Raw genomic sequence first — 17,071 nt, 5'->3', positions numbered from 1 at the left:
AAAGTTACAACTACTTCCTACGAGTGAGGAACATTTTTTGTCATGATTCTAACACTGTCTTAAACATTATTCCCCTTGGGGTCCAGCAGGACAGACCAATACTAAGATTCTACTAAACTAAGTAATAATTTCTGGGGAAAGAAATTTACTAAACAACACTCTGGTTGCCAGAAAGAGCAAATGAGCTCAGTATTCCAATCTTGCTGCAGTATTAGGACAAGTCTTTAGAATAGGAGGCTTCTCTAGTCTCTCTAGTACTAAATCAAACTATAGAAACTTAGAATATCAATAAATGTAAGCAGCACATCAGAAGATCTAGCTATGCATAAAATACATTTTGCAACTCTAGACTGACCATCAGAGTATGCACTTTAAATGTCTTCCCTGGTGAGAAGGCACAGATGCAGATTCATACGTGCTCCCAGTGTCTATGGTAATGAAGCATATTTGCAAGAGAGATGCTGACTCCCTTGGGGTGGAGTACACGGAACTAAGAGAATGAATTATTAAACTTAGGTGTTGGTAGTCAAAGCACTGTAACTTAAAATAATAGAATTCCTTAGTTATATACTATTGTTAAACTACTACTAAAACTATTATTAATAGTGATATACAATATTATTTCATTTGTTCCTCACAAAAATTCTGAGATGAATTAAAGATGGTAGGCATTTTTGCCCCCATTTTATAAACAGTGACATAAGTTCAAAGACATAGTGACAACCCAAAGACATGGTAAGTGACAGGTAGCAATGATGCTAGGTATGCTGAATCCAATCCTAGAAGTCTTCCTATAATACCAGTGTTTCCCCAAATGTGGGATTAATGACATTGGTGATACATAGGCAAGAGAGTAAATAACTATGAACCATATCCTAAGAATTTGTTCCATTTTCAATTATTTTTAAAGCATTCTGATAGGTCAAGGAGAAGGTCTCAGTCTTTACCACCTCTGAGGCTAACAATCTCACTTTTTAAAGGAAAGTAGGCCCCAGTGTTGGGTGTTGTCAAGCAAAAGCAGTTAGCCAAATCATGTAATATTATTTCATTTTTACTGTATTTAATTTTATGTTTATCTTCCATTTATGTCAAGGGATACTAGTTTTTCATTTCTGGTAGAGATATAAGGTTCTCCTTTTTAAATGAATTCATTTAAGTAATTTTACAGAAAACTGGCTAAGTAAAAAATAACTATATAGTGGACTTCGGAAAAAGCAAAATCATTAAGCAGTCTGCAAAGGACTGAAAATTAAAAATACTATACTACATATCATATGCTATAAATCATACTCTTTAATAATGAGAGTCTCACCAAAAGACTTTCCACTTTAGCAAACTTATTTCATACATGAATTGAAACAATTAGTTACTTCATTGTATCAACTTATTAGTTACCTAAACTCCTAAACAAAATGAGTATGGTAGTAATACTACCATAGCAAGGGTCAAGTTAATTTTGAAGCAAACTTGGCATATCACCTACTTTTTAGCAATATTTTATTTTACTTATCCTAATATTTTCATAATAAAATTTATACATAAATACAGTTGCATATGATTCAAACAAAAAGAAAATCAGAGTAAAATGTGATTGCCTCCTGCTTTATGCTCACACTCACTTCCGGCTATTCCTGTTCCTGGACATAATGACTAACCAACCTGATTAACCAACCATAGGACAGCATGCAGTCCTCCAACATCCTACCAATAAATTCACCTTCATGTGCATTTTTGTCTCTGTGCTAGCCAGGAGCAGAAGAGTTAGCACCAACTGCAACAACAAACAGCCCCCAAATCTCAGTGCTTTAACTCCTAAGTTACTCATCTAACAGAGGGTACACAGGAGGTCCTGATCCACACGGTCACTTTAGAGACTCTGATTAACAAGGCTCTACCACTTTGTAGTTGTGTCATCCTGATGTAGCCTTAGAGGAGCTAAAGATTATAGAGGTGGCATCATAGCTCCTAAATGCCTTGACTCACAAATAATACACTCACCAACTACTATCCAGAATATGCCACAGGGCCCAACCTAAATATAAGGGAAAATACACACCTGAACATTTTATGTATCTGATAAAATACCTTTTTGTTCAATAGTACATATATGAACCAGATAATGTGTTCTCCTGCTACTTACTGTTCTTCACTTAACAACACATCTTGGAGCTCTTTTCAAGTGTGTATGTATGTGTGTCTGTGTGTACATGCATGTACAACTATTTTTATTGGTTTCATAGTATGCTATAGTATAGATAAAACTTACTTAACCATTCCACTATTTATGAATATTCAGGCTACTTTTTTTCTATTATAAAAAAAGTGCTATAAAGAAGGAATAGATCTAGTTTTTAATCAAACATTCTATAGAGTTGATCCTCTCCATATGTTTACTGGCCATTGGTTTCTCATGTTGTGTGAATAGTCTATTCATATCTTATGTCCATTTATCTACTGCATTGCTTGTCTTCCCTTAATGATTTACAGGATCTTGTTAAACATGATGAAATTTTTACTCCAATTTATTTAATATATATTTTTCCTTTAACTCTTTTTATGGTGTTTATTAACTATTACTTGGCCAAATATATCAACGCCTTTCCTATAAGCCTTGTGATGTTTTATATTCTATGTAAGACGATCTTCCCCTTTTTAAGATTATGAAAAAATAGTCTCCTGATTTTGTTTCTATTGGTTTTGCAGTTTTAAAACTGATTAGTTCTACAATCTATTTGGGGTATTAAGACAAAGGTATACCTTTATTTTTTTCTAAACAGATAACCAATTTTTCTCAACACCATTTACTGCATTATCTTCTTTTTAATTTGAAAGGGTATATTTATCATGAACTAAGTTCTCATTTATACATGGATCTGTTTATTTACTCCTGGTCTGTTACCACTCAATTTTTATTACTATAGCTTTGTAGTATTTTATAAGATTGGTAGAACAAGTCCTTCACAGTTCTTCTTTTCTATAATCTCTTCCATGAATTAGCTTTTCAACTTTTAAGAAAACCCTGTTTGATGTTTTGATTGGATTATATTGAAATTATGCATTTGTTTGGGAGAGAAATGAATTCTGTATAAGACTGAGTCTGCCCATCCAGACTGCCCAAACATAGTAATCTCACCATATATCCTTTGCAGCAAAAATCTCATTTTAACATTTAGGCCTCCTTAATGGCCTTTCATATGTTGAGTTACATGCTTCCCCCAGCTCACTGGTTATGAGTGACCTATTATGAAGACTGATGCTATTTTTTGAAGTGATATCGTAGGCAGAATTCTAAAAATCTCTGATTCCAAACCTGCATCCCTGTAACCTACGAAAGTGATGAGAAATCTCTTCCGTGATTGTGTTACATGGCACGATTAGCTTAAAATTGGGACTGACCCAGCCTCATAAGCCTTTCAAATTAGAGTGCTTCTCTGGCTGGTGGCAGAAGAGGAGGTCAGAGAGTTAAAGCAGAGAACGCTTCAACATGCACGTTTGCAGAAGGAGAGGCCACGTGAGAAGTGATGTGGGCAGCCTCTAGGAGCAGAAAGCACACCCCAGCTGACAGCCAGCAAGAAAACAGAGACCTCAGTCCTCTATAACTGAAAGGAAGGAAATGAATTCTCCCCAACAACCACCTGAAAGAGCTTGAAAGTGAATTCTTCCCTAGGACCACTACATAAAAGCCCAGTGTGACAGACACCTTAATTTCAGTCTTCTCAGACCTAGAACAGAGAACCCAGTTGAGTCCCCCCAGACTTATGATTTATAGAAATTATGAGATAATAAATGGGTGTTGTTTTAAGCCACTAAATTTGTTGTAATTTGTTACACAGCAATAGGAAACTAATCCAGATAGACTCCAAAGCAATTGTTATTACCACTTTCCCCCTCCATGGGTTTTCAGGATTCCGAGGGAAAAGAAAATACACTCAGAACCACTTCCCCCTTCCTCATCTGTATTCGCATTAATAGTCCCTAATTAAGACATATAGGCCAACCAAAATCTTTAATTTCCTGCTAAATTTTAAGACTTTGGGGAAATAAAAGGCTAATTCTTCCTGTAAAAGTTTGAATATTTAAGGTACACAGTAAATCAAAAACAAAAATATCAAAGGACAAAAAAGAACCTCAAAAGTCATTGCGTAAATCACCTAATGAAAATTAGGAGAATACTGTTATCAAACGCTAGAATCCAAAATCTATTTCACAAGAGGCCAGGATATATACAATAACCAAGTTTCTTTCAGTAATTATCTATAGTGACTACAATGTTTAAAGGCAAATACAATATTTTAGTAAAATAGTAATTAATCAACACTGTCAATCCACTGGTATAAATTACTGCACTATTTACCTTTGCCTTTAAGTGAAAATGCACTTTATTACATAGTATGTTAAATTTCTAAAACTCTTCATACTCTTCAGAAATACTGAATTATGCATACTCTGAAATCAGCTTAGAGAATTTTTTTAATAGATATTTACTGGAGTATAACTGCTTCACAATACTGTGTTAGTTTCTGTTGTACACCAAAGTGAATCAGCCATATGCATACACATGTCCACATATCCCCTCTCTCGAGTCTCCCTCCCACCCTCTCTATCCGACCCTTGTAGGTCATCACAGAGCACTGAGCTAATCTCCCTGTGCTATGCTTAGAGAATTTTGAACTGGTATATGGCTGAATTATATAATTTTTCAGAAGATATGTTGAAAGAAAATTATAATGGTACTCAATGACAAGGCTGACAATAAAATAAGCTTCACTTATTCTGTCTGCATGCTTCTATACTATTTCAATCCTCTTTAACAAAATGTGTTGCATATAGTTCTTGGGTAAAATTTTTTAAAAAAAGGAATAAATACAAAAAGAAAAAAGTTTAGTGAATATGAAAGATCATGATTTTAATTTTGATGGAATTGAGAGAAACATTAAGTTTTAGAATCTGAAAACAAATTAGAGGGAAGTAAAAACAGAGTAGAACGAATTTAAAGAAAATGCTATAACATGGAATAATGGTTAGCTACTTGTTAGAACTATTAAAACAATGTTATGAGAGTTAATTAAAAAGAAAACTCATGCATTGTCTAAAATAAATTTTAAAGTTGTTTCTTAGTCAAAAATGATTTTTAAAATTATTGACATCTCCAATACTGCTCTCCTCAAAATGCCAATTTCTATGAAATACAAATAACAGAAGTGTAGTGATAGACTAAGGAACCATTATCCTTCTTGAAATTTTAACAGATGGTCTTATCAGGACGATGGACAGGGATCTTATTTCCTTAATTGATTTTCTTTGATGTCTCCATGGTTTTTCACTCAGTAAACAAAAGGTATTATTGATCTAACCACCAAGTTGTCCCTGCATGTTGGTAGCACATATTGTAGTCAATTTAACAGTTGTTGGGAAAGCACATCTAAACTCTACTTACCATTTGCCTGATGATTTGCATGGAACCTCATGCAAATCATGGAACCTGATGATTTGCATGGAACCTCATGCAAAGGGAGAATGATCCCTTTGAGCTAATGCTTTGCCCGTTCCTAAGCACTGTAGTTGATAATTTAAATTTCATATTTTGCCATCCATTTACATCTTAGTACAAGTAACTTCCCCGCAAAAACAAGGCTAGTTCTGATGTAGAGAAGAGAGAGAGAATTGTGTTTTGTATGTAAGCCCCATGAAGGCAGGAACAATACCTGTTTCTTCTTTATCCTCTATCACAATGCCTGGAACATAGTAAACCCTCAATAAGGATTTGATGAAGGAAAGGAGGCGAGCACAAACTGAAATTCAACAAATAGCTCTAAGTTGCCAATGAACAAGAAAAAAAACCAAAAAACCACACAGGCAAACGGCACATTAGGGGAGAAAAACAGCAAAAAGAAGAAGGTGATAGCGAAGGGAGTAAGAAAGTTCAGTTCTCATATTATTCCTAAATAAATGCATTTTATTTTTCTTTACTTCATGACTTACTCATTTAATAGCTCCACCCATATGCTATTTTAAAGAATAAAATTCATTGGAATGGTAGGAAAAAACATTCTACCATGAAAGGCTGCTTCCAAAGAAGTAAAAAGATGGGGCCTTGTAAGCACTGACGACATATTACATTAGATAACTATTTAGGTGAAGAATACTTTTACATTAGCAAAAGTAAAAATGTTTTGAAGCCAAAGATAAATGACTAAAGATATGGGTCAAAAAAATGGTTGATGACTAATTTGGGGCTGAATCAATGACCAATTAGGTTTACAGACAAATTTTATTTTTTTTAATTAAAAATAAATTTTTTAAATTTTTATACATGGCCAGTTTGGGCACTTGAAATAGTCAAAAACATTTTAAATGATCTCCAGAAAGTTATCAAATGAGTACATGTAAACTATATATAGGGCTCAATTCCATATTAACCCAAATTGTAAAATATTTATAAAGTCAACAAGTGCAAATATTAAAAATTACTCTTAAAAATTACACTACACATATTTTTCCATTACTGGTAATGGGTCTGTTCATATTTTCTCTTTCTTCCTGGTTCAGTCTTGGAAGGTTGTATGTTTCTAGGAATCTGTCCATTTCTTCTAGGTTGCTCAATTTATAGGCATATATTGTTAGTGGTAATCTCTTATGATCCCTCGTGTTTATGTGGTATCAGGTGTAACTTGTCCTTTTTCACTTCCGATTTTATTGACTTGGGCTTTTTTTTTCTTTTTTTTTAACATTTTTATTGGAGTATAATTGCTTTATAATGGTGTATTACTATCTGCTTTATAACAAAGTGAATCAGCTATACATATTCATATATCCCCATACCTCCTTCCCTCTTGTGTCTCCCTCCCACCCTCCCTATCCCACCCACCCCTCTGGGTGGTCACAAAGCACCCAGCTGATCTCCCTGTGCTATGGAGCTGCTTCCCACAAGCTATCTATTTTACACTGATAGTGTATATATGTCCATGCCACTCTCTCACTTTAGCCCAGCTCACCCTTCCTCCTCCCTGTGTCCTCAAGTCCATTCTCTACATCTGCGTCTTTATTCCTGTCCTGCCCCTAGGTTCTTCAGAACCATTTTTTTTTTTAAGATTCCATATATGTGTGTTAGCATATGGTATTTGTTTTTCTCTTTCTGACTTACTTCACTTTGTATGACAGACTCTAGATCCATCCACCTCACTAAAAATAACTCATTTCTTTTTATGGCTGAGGAATATTCCACTGTATATATGTGCCAGATCTTCTTTATCCATTCATCTGTCAATGGACACTTAGGTTGCTTCCACGTCCTGGCTATTGTAAATAGTTCTGCAATAAACATTGTGGTACATGTCTCTTTTTGAATTTTGATTTTCTCAGGGTATATGCCCAGCAGTGGGATTGCTGGGTCATATGGTAGTTCTATTTTTAGTTTTTTGAGGAACCTCCATACTATTCTCCACAGTGGCTGTATCAATTTACATTCCCACCAATAGTACAAGAGGGTTCCCTTTTCTCCACACCCTCTCCAGCATTTATTGTTTGTAGATTTTTTGATGATGGCCATTCTGATTGGTGTGAGGTGATACCTCATTGTAGTTTTGATTTGCATTTCTCTAATGATGAGTGACGTTGAGCATTCTTTCATGTGTTTGTTGGCAATCTGTATATCTTCTTTGGAGAAATGTCTATTTAGGTCTTCTGCCCATTTTTGGATTGGGTTGTTTGTTTTTTTTGATATTGAGCTGCATGAGCTGCTTGTATATTTTGGAGATTAATCCTTTGTCAGTTGCTTCATTTGCAAATATTTTTTCCCATTCTGAGGGTTGTCTTTTCGTCTTGTTTGTGGTTTCCTTTGCTGTGCAAAACTTTTTAAGTTTCATTAGGTCCCATTTGTTTATTTTTGTTTTTATTTCCATTTCTCTAGGAGGTGGGTCAAAAAGGATCTTGCTGTGATTTATGTCATAGAGTGTTCTGCCTATGTTTTCCTCTAAGAGTTTGATAGTTTCTGGCCTTACATTTAGGTCTTTAATCCATCTTGAGTTTATTTTAGTGTATGGTATTAGGGAGTGTTCTAATTTCATTCTTTAACATGTAGCTGTCCAGTTTTCCCAGCACCATTTACTGAAGAGGCTGTCTTTTCTCCATTGTACACTCTTGCCTCCTTTATCAAAGATAAGGTGACCATATGTACATGGGTTTATCTCTGGGCTTTCTATTCTGTTCCATTGATCTATATTTCTGTTTTTGTGCCAGTACCATACTGTCTTGGTTGCTGTAGCCTTGTAGTATAGTCTGAAGTCAGGGAGCCTGATTCCTCCAGCTCCGTTTTTCTTTCTCAAGATTGCTTTGGCTATTCGGGGTCTTTTATGCTTCCACGCAAATTGTGAAATTTTTTGTTCTAGTTCTGTGAAAAATGCCTTTGGTAGTTTGATAGGGATTGCATTGAATCTCTAGATTGCTTTGGGTAGTATAGTCATTTTCACAATGTTGATTCTTCCAATCCAAGAACATGGTATCTCTTTCCATCTGTTTGTATCATCTTTTATTTCTTTCATCAGTGTCTTATAGTTTTCTGCATACAGGTCTTTTGTCTCCTTAGGTAGGTTTATTCCTAGATATTTTATTCTTTTTGTTGCAATGGTAAATGGGAGTGTTTCCTTAATCTCTCTTTCAGATTTTTCATCATTAGTATATAGTTATGCAAGAGATTTCTGTGCATTAATTTTGTATCCTGCTACTTTACCAAATTCATGGTTTAGCTCTAGTAGTTTTCTGGTAGCATCTTTAGGATTCTCTATGTATAGTATCATGTCATTTGCAAACAGTGACAGCTTTACTTCTTCTTTTCCAATTTGGATTCCTTTTATTTCTTTTTATTTTCTGACTGCTGTGGCTAAAACTTCCAAAACTATGTTAAATAATTCTCTTTTTTTCTTAATAAGTCTAGCTAAAGGTTCATCAATTTTGTGTAACTTTTTAAAGAACCAGGTCTTAGTTTCATTGATCTTTCCTATTGATTTTTAGTCTCTGTTTCATTTAATTTTGCTCTGATCATGATTTCTTTCCTTTCTACTAACTTTTGGTTTTGTTTGTTCTTATTTTTCTAGCTTCTTTAGGTGTAAGGTTAGGTTATTTACTTGATATTTTTCTTGTTTCTTGAGGTAAGCTTGTATTGCTATAAACGATAGTACTGCTCTTAGCACTGCTTTGGTGCCTCCCATAGGTTTTGGATCATTGTGTTTTCATTTTCATTGTTTCCAGGTATTTTTTAATTTCCCCTTTGATTTTTTCAGTGATCCATTGGTTGTTCAGGCTAAACAAACTGTTTAGCCTCCACCTGTTTGTGTTTTTTGCAGTTTTTCTCTTGTAGTTGATTTCTAGTCCCACAGCATTGTGGCCAGAAAAGATGCTTGTTTTGGGGACTAGCATGTGATCTATCTTGGAGCTTTATAGAATCGTAACATCAATATTCAGTCCTTACCTAATCAATAGTTCAAAACAGTATTCAATAAATTGTTAACTCTTTAACTTCAAATTCTTCTGTGAGGTACATGGCTTTTTAAAAATGAAACAAAACTTAATAATATATAATCTGTAAATGAGAAGTGCCTAAGACACAATTGGATTGATATGAGGGGAGAGGAGGGCAGAGATGGGCTGGGAAGAGGCACAGAAAAGTTTCTGGCATGACAAAAATATCCCATATCCTGAACAAAGTATAGGTATAGGGATAAAATCACTTCTCACAGCACACTGAATAGTGTCACCTAAGATCCATGTATCTCACTGTAAATAAATTGCAGCTCACCAAAAACTAAATGGCAAAAAAATAAATGTATGTAAAATACTTCTTGACTATAATGAAAACACAATTAAAGAATGTAACCAATTCCAAACTGAGAATAGATGCCTGTGTGTGTGTGTGTGTGTGTGTGTGTGTGTGTGTGTAATTTAGGGGGAGGAGTAGATGTTTCCCCCATAAAAATGAAGCAGTAATTTATTAAGTTTTCATAATGATATGTGGCCACAACAGTATCATAAAACATCTGTGGGAATGATGACCAAGAACATAATTAAACAAAGATTCTTCAAATTACTGTGTATTAACATAAAATAAATCCTTTTTTATTTTTATTTTTTTATTTTTATTTTTTTGTGGTACGCGGGCCTCTCACTGTTGTGGCCTCTCCCTTTTGTGGAGCACAGGCTCCGGACACGCAGGCTCAGCGGCCATGGCTCACGGGCCCAGCCGCTCTGCGGTGTGTGGGATCTTCCCAGACCGAGGTACGAACCCGTGTCCCCTGCATCAGCAGGCAGACTCTCAACCACTGCGCCACCAGGGAAGCCCAATCCATTTTTTTTTTTTTTTTAACATCTTTATTGGGGTATAATTGCTTTACAATGGTGTGTTATTTTCTGCTTTATAACAAAGTGAATCAGTTATACATATACATATGTTCCCATATGTCTTCCCTCTTGCGTCTCCCTCCCTCCCACTCTCCCTATCCCACCCCTCCAGGCTGTCACAAAGCACCGAGCTAATATCCCTGTGCCATGAGGCTGCTTCCCACTAGCTATCTACCTTACTACATTTGTTAGTGTGTATATGTCCATGATTCTCTCTTGCCCTGTCAAAGCTCACCCTTCCCCCTCCCCGTATCCTCAAGTCCGCTCTCCAGTAGGTCTGCGTCTTTATTCCTGTCTTACCCCTAGGTTCTTCATGACATTTTTTTTTTCTTAAATTCCATATATATGTGTTAGCATACGGTATTTGTCTTTTTCTTTCTGACTTACTTCACTCTGTATGACAGACTCTAGGTCTATCCATCTCATTACAAATAGCTCAATTTCCTTTCTTTTTAAGGCTGAGTAATATTCCATTGTATATATGTGCCACATCTTCTTTATCCGTTCATCCGATGATGGGCACTTAGGTTGTTTCCATCTCCGGGCTATTGTAAATAGAGCTGCAATGAACATTTTGGTACATGACTCTTTTTGAATTTTGGTTTTTTTAAATGAAGCAAAATAACTACTGAATTATTTCACTCTGCTTAAGGGAAAAACTGATCAGAAGTAAAGTCATTCAATTTATTTGCTATTGTATATATATCACTGAAGTGGGACACTGTTAGCTGCTATCAAGGGTGAGTTCTCTAAACATCAGAGTTGCCTATTTACAATCTACCGTGGCTTTCATTTTTCAGACGTTTCTATTTATAATGCCAGCAGTACAGTACTTTTTTTCTTCTGCCAATGGAGTTAAGAAGATAAAGCAAATGAATTTAGATACTTACAAAATAATGTAATCAATTCAATTTCTTTTGCAGCACAGCTAATTCCTATTGTTTAATTTTAACTTTATATTAGCACAAAGTACTGAGGATTAAATCAGTGTTTCTACTTACATGGCTCCAAAATACATTATAATAACTATCAAATAATTGATATAGATATGCTATGGCTTCGGGGATAATTTCAGTAATCTGTATAACTAAAATTTAAATTACCATTCAAATGATGATGAATTATTAATAAACTATGAAGTTTTACATGTGGCCAGAAATGTAAATTATATAAGACTTCGATAAATGTATTATCTTGAAAAAGCAGTTATGGAAAATAGCCTCATCAACTTAAGTAAGATGAAGAGAAGCTGGAGAAAGTCCAGGAACAAGTAATATAAATTACTAAATGACTGGGAAATGACTTAACAAAGAAAGCCTAAAATAATGTGGGTTAGTAGGGAACAGACTACTGGGGTGGAATTAATAAGTCTTTATTCAACTAGATAAATACTATACACATAGACCTTCAGTACTCTGCCCATTGAGAAAAGGATCTAAGAAGGTAAACGTTAAGTAGCAACTTTAAGAAGGGCTATGTTTAATACCAAGAAAAGTTTCCTTTTCAGTTTCAAGACTTTAGAGCTTAATTACAAAGATGGCTATAAAATCCATTTTCTCCGAAAATGTTTGGCCACAATAGAAATTACCAAAGGTAGTCATTCCTCTAACACATATGTAGCATTAGGTAGCAAATGTTGTGTACCCCATGGCCATACACACTCACCCTTACCACTTCAACATACACTGGTCTAGCTTTACACTACAGCATCTGATTTATCACACCCTTAGCACCCTCTTTGCCCACCTGCATTTCAGCCAGAAATGTCAGGAAATTAACCCCCACCTGTGAGTGGCCGATGACTGACAGGAGTCTATATAAAAACCCTAGGCTTCCTTTGCCCTCAGGTGAAATAACTCTGAGATGAGGCATAACACTGGCTCCCAGACTGCCCCAATGTGATCCATCTCCGATTAGCTACAGTTGTAACTTGTATAGTAATATAATCTCTGTTAGATAAAATCCCTTCCCTGTCTCACTTTCCCAATAACCTATTGGCATTTCCTGGGATCATCCCCCAAATAAACTACTTGCACTGAAACCTTCATATCCAAGTTTGCTTTTTAACTATCTACACTAAGACAACACACATGCCATTTCATTGTACCACCTGTCTTTTCATATACTTAACAGTTTCTTTAAATTCCCCAATTATAAAATTTCTTGAAAAACTTTTATAACACAAGAACTAGAAAACTAATACCTTCCAACTTTCATTATTACAATACACTAAAAATAAATGATATCAAAACAGCTATTTAATACTAGCCAGCTATTGCTGCTTATTATCTCTGAGTCTGAATCGTGCTTTTTTTTTAAGTGTGTACATGGGAGTGGGGGAAGATGAACAAATATTTGTGAGGTATTACAGATATGCTGCACCAAATTGACCATGTTTATTACTTCGAGTGACAGAGAATGGAAGAAGGAATAATTTCCTCACTCTGTGACTCAATGTTTTCTTAAATCTCTTTCCCATAACCACTTGAAGTCCATCTTATCATCTTGGACCATTTAAAATCACTTCACATCCCAATGGAATATACATTCCACACTTTAGAAAATATTACACTACAGAATAGATAAACCTGAGAAAGCTAATTCACAGTCTTAACTCAGAAAAAAATTAATAGAGATCTCCCAAGATTTCTTTGACCTCTATATACTTTCAGAAACTATTAAACAGAGAGTTAGGAATTCTAGTCTTAATTTTTTGTGTGGCTGTGGCCAAGTCAATTCATTTTCTGGACCTCAGTTTCCTCAACCTTAAAATAAAAAAGTCAAATAGGTCCACGTTTTCTCTTTTCTGTTCTCTTCGCCACTTGAGTAACAAAAGGAGTGAGCAAAGGTGAAGCTGTAGGTTTCTTAATCCCATTCCTTCAAAGCAGTTCTGGGAAGATCAGGAGGAGACAGGAGAGAGAAAGAGAGGGAGGAGTAGGTGAAGAGGAAAGAAGCAGAGGGAGGGGGAGGAGAAAGACTAGGAGGAGAGAAAGAAACAGAGAGAGGAGAAAGAAAGAAAGGAAACGGACTTTTAAAAGTACAGGTACCACCTTCCACTTATTAGAATGGCTACTATTGAAAAGAAAAAGAAGATAACAAGTGCTGATGAGGATGTGGAGAAACTGGAACCTTTGTGTACTGTTGGGGGGAATGTAAAATTGTGCAGCCGGTGTGGAAAAGAGTATGGCAGTTCCTCAAAAAAGTTAAAAATAGGATATACCATATGACCCAGCAATTTCATTCCTGGGTATATACCCAAAAGGAACTGAAAGCAGAGTCTCAGAGAAACACTTGTATCCTCATGTTCACAGCAGCACTATTCACAACAGGCAAAAGCTGAAAGCAACTCAAGTGTCTCAACAGATGAATGGATCCACAAAATGTGTATACATACAATGGAATATTAGCTTTAAAAAGGAAGGAATTCTGACACATGCTACATCGTAGATGAACCTTGAGGACATTATGCTAAGTGACTAAGTGAAATAAGCCAACCACAAAAAGGCAAATAGTATATGATTCCACTTACATGAGGTGCCTAGAGTCATCAAATTCATAGAGACAGAAAGTAGAATAGAGGTTACCAGGGGAAATGGGGAGTTGCTGTTTAACGGGTATAGAGTTTCAGTTTTGCAAGATGAAAAGAGTTCTTGAGGCTGGTTGCACAGCAATGTGAATCTACTTAACATGATTGAACTGTACCCTTAAAATGGTTATGATGGTAAATTTTACGTTACATTTATTTTATCATGAATTAAATTTTTAAAAAATACAGGTTACCATGGGACTATATGATATTTAAGATCTCTTTCAGCTCCACAGCCTTTGAATTAGCATTAACAACAATTACGTAATTTATCATGGTCATGATACAAGGTTCATGAACAAAATTAAAACAAAAAAGTTATTTATCCCATATATATTATCCACAATATTTGCAGTATGTGTATTATAACCATTAATCTCTATGATCCAAGCAATGAGCTTCAGTGACTAATACTTATGATCCAAGCAATGAGCTTCAGTTACTAATACTTATTCATGCTCTCTACAGAGAGTCACTAAAATATTACCTAAATGTTAAGAAATCTTATGGCCAAATAGAAAGTTCTGCAAATTTAAGGTTACTATTAATCTTTCTTCAAAACTGTCACCTCCACTTTGAATGCCATGAAATCCCAGTCAGATTGAAAGGCAGTTTCTTCTGTGCTCGCACAGAGTAACGTTAGTACACTCTCATGGTCAATCCTGTGTCAGGATGAACTGAACACGACTGCTGTTCTACCTTGATTCTGAGTCCCAGTGAGTAAGACCTCACCACGCAGTAGCCTACCGATCTTGTCTAGCTGTGTCCATAGCACACTGCAACCACACCGTACTTATTAGAATTAGCACACCATTTACTCATAAGTTCTCATGTTTCTTAATGTTTCTTAATACAAGCTGACAAGAAGATATCTAAAATTAAATAAGTGCTCGCTTTGGCAGCACATATACTAAAAATTGGAATGATACGGAGATTAGCATGGCCCCTGCACAAGGATGACACGCAAATTCGTGAAGCGTCCCATATTTTTGAGAAATGGAAACGAAAACAAAAATAAACAAATGGGACCTAATGAAACTTAAAAGTTTTTGCACAGCAAAGGAAACCATAAACAAGACAAAAAGACAACCCTCAGAATGGGAGAAAATATTTGCAAATGAAGCAACTGACAAAGGATTAATCTCCAAAATATACAAGCAGCTCTCACAGCTCAATATCAAAAAAAAACAAATAACCCAATCCAAAAATAGGCAGAAGACCTAAATACACATTTCTCCAAAGAAGATATACAGATTGCCAACAAACACGTGAAAGAATGCTCAACATCACCAATCATTAGAGAAATGCAAATCAAAACTACAATGAGATATCTCACACCAGTCAGAATAGCCATCATCAAAAAATCTACAAACAATAAATGCTGGAGAGGGTGTGGAGAAAAGGGAACCCTCTTGCACTGTTGGTGGGAATGTAAATTGATACAGCCACTATGGAGAACAGTATGGAGGTTCCTCAAAAAACTAAAAATAGAACTACCATATGACCCAGCAATCCCACTGCTGGGCATATACCCTGAGAAAACCATAATTCAAAAAGAGACATGTACCACAATGTTTATTGCAGAACTATTTACAATAGCCAGGACATGGAAGCAACCTAAGTGTCCATTGACAGATAAGTGGATAAAGAAGATGTGGCACATATATACAATGGAATATTACTCAGCCATAAAAAGAAACAGAATTAAGTTATTTGTAGTGAGGTTGAAGGACCTAGAGTCTGTCATACAGAGTGAAGTAAGCCAGAAAAACAAATACCATACGCTAACACATATATATGGAATCTTAAAAAAAAAAAAGGTTCTGAAGAACCTAGGGGCAGGACAATAATAAAGACACAGATGTAGAGAATGGGCTTGAGGACACGGGGAGGAGGAAGGGTAAGGTGGGACAAAGTGAGAGAGTGGCATTGACAATATATACACTGCCAAACGTAAAACAGATAGCTAGTGGGAAGCAGCTACATAGCACAGGGAGATCAGCTCCCTGATCTCCCACCTAGAGGGTTGGGATAGGGAGGGTGGGAGGGAGATGCAAGAGGGAGGGGATATGGGGATATATGTATACGTACAGCTGATTCACTTTGTTACACAGCAGAAACTAACACAACATTGTAAAGCAATTATACTCCAATAAAGATGTTAAAAAATAAATAAAATTAAATAAAATAAAAGATCTCCTGTCTTTTTTTTTTTTTTTGCGGTACGCGGGCCTCTCACTGTTGTGGCCTCTCCCGTTGCCAAGCACAGGCTCCGGACGCGCAGGCTCAGCAGTCATGGCTCACGGGCCCAGCCGCTCCGCGGCACGTGGGATCTTCCCGGACTGGGGCATGAACCCGTGTCCCCTGCATCAGCAGGCACACTCTCAACCACTGCGCCACGAGGGAAGTCCCTCCTGTCTTTTTATTGTATAATTTTATTTATTTCTTACTGAAAACATAAACCTGACCTAAGTTAATTTATCATTTAAAAATTTTCTCTTTTATTCTCCTTGGTTTTAACATAAAATTTAAAAATATTACTTGAACTCATATAAGTGTACTTTAAAAATCTATTTAATTAGACACAAATTACTGATTTAAGTAAAAGTATAAATGGAAGAAAATTAAACTATCAGTGTTACTAAATTATTAAGATATATATTGTTGGCCAATAAGCACAAAAGATGCTTAACATCATTAGTTATCAGAGAAATGCAAACTAAAACTACAATGAAATACCACTACATAAATCACTAGCATGGTTAAAATTAAAGCCACTTATAATTCCAAGTTCGGTAAGGATGTCAAGCAAATAGAACTCTCATACAGTGCTGGAAGGAATATAAAATGATATAACCACTTTGGAAAGTAGTATGGCAGTTGCTACAAGGTTAAACAAGCACAATACCATATGACCCAGCAAGTCCACCCCTAGGTATTTACGTAAGAAAAATAAAAACATATGTTCACACAAAGACTTAACATATGAATGTTCAAAACTGAAAACAAGCCAAATGTTCAGCAATAGGTGAGTGGATAAATAAACTCTGATATATCGTTAAAATGGAATGTTATTCACAAATGAAAAGGAAT

General features: G+C 35.6%; 1 protein-coding gene and 1 non-coding gene across 10 annotated transcripts in view; one reads left to right on the top strand and one right to left on the bottom strand.

Moving 5' to 3' along the window:
• The window catches only part of RFX3 (regulatory factor X3), a 288,861-nt gene that overhangs the window by 122,248 nt on the left and 149,542 nt on the right, over nucleotides 1-17,071 (bottom strand). The gene's annotated exons all lie outside the window — the stretch shown is intronic.
• On the top strand, nucleotides 14,865-14,969 carry LOC114884902. Its single transcript, XR_003790963.1, has one exon. It is a non-coding gene; the product is annotated as a U6 spliceosomal RNA (small nuclear RNA).

Source organism: Monodon monoceros, unplaced genomic scaffold, assembly GCF_005190385.1.
Source record: "Monodon monoceros isolate NGI ecotype Baffin Bay Population unplaced genomic scaffold, NGI_Narwhal_1 Super_Scaffold_5, whole genome shotgun sequence".
Lineage (NCBI taxonomy): Eukaryota > Metazoa > Chordata > Mammalia > Artiodactyla > Monodontidae > Monodon > Monodon monoceros.
The sequence above is the reverse complement of the archived record's forward strand: the minus strand, read 5'-3'. Positions and strand labels throughout refer to the sequence as shown.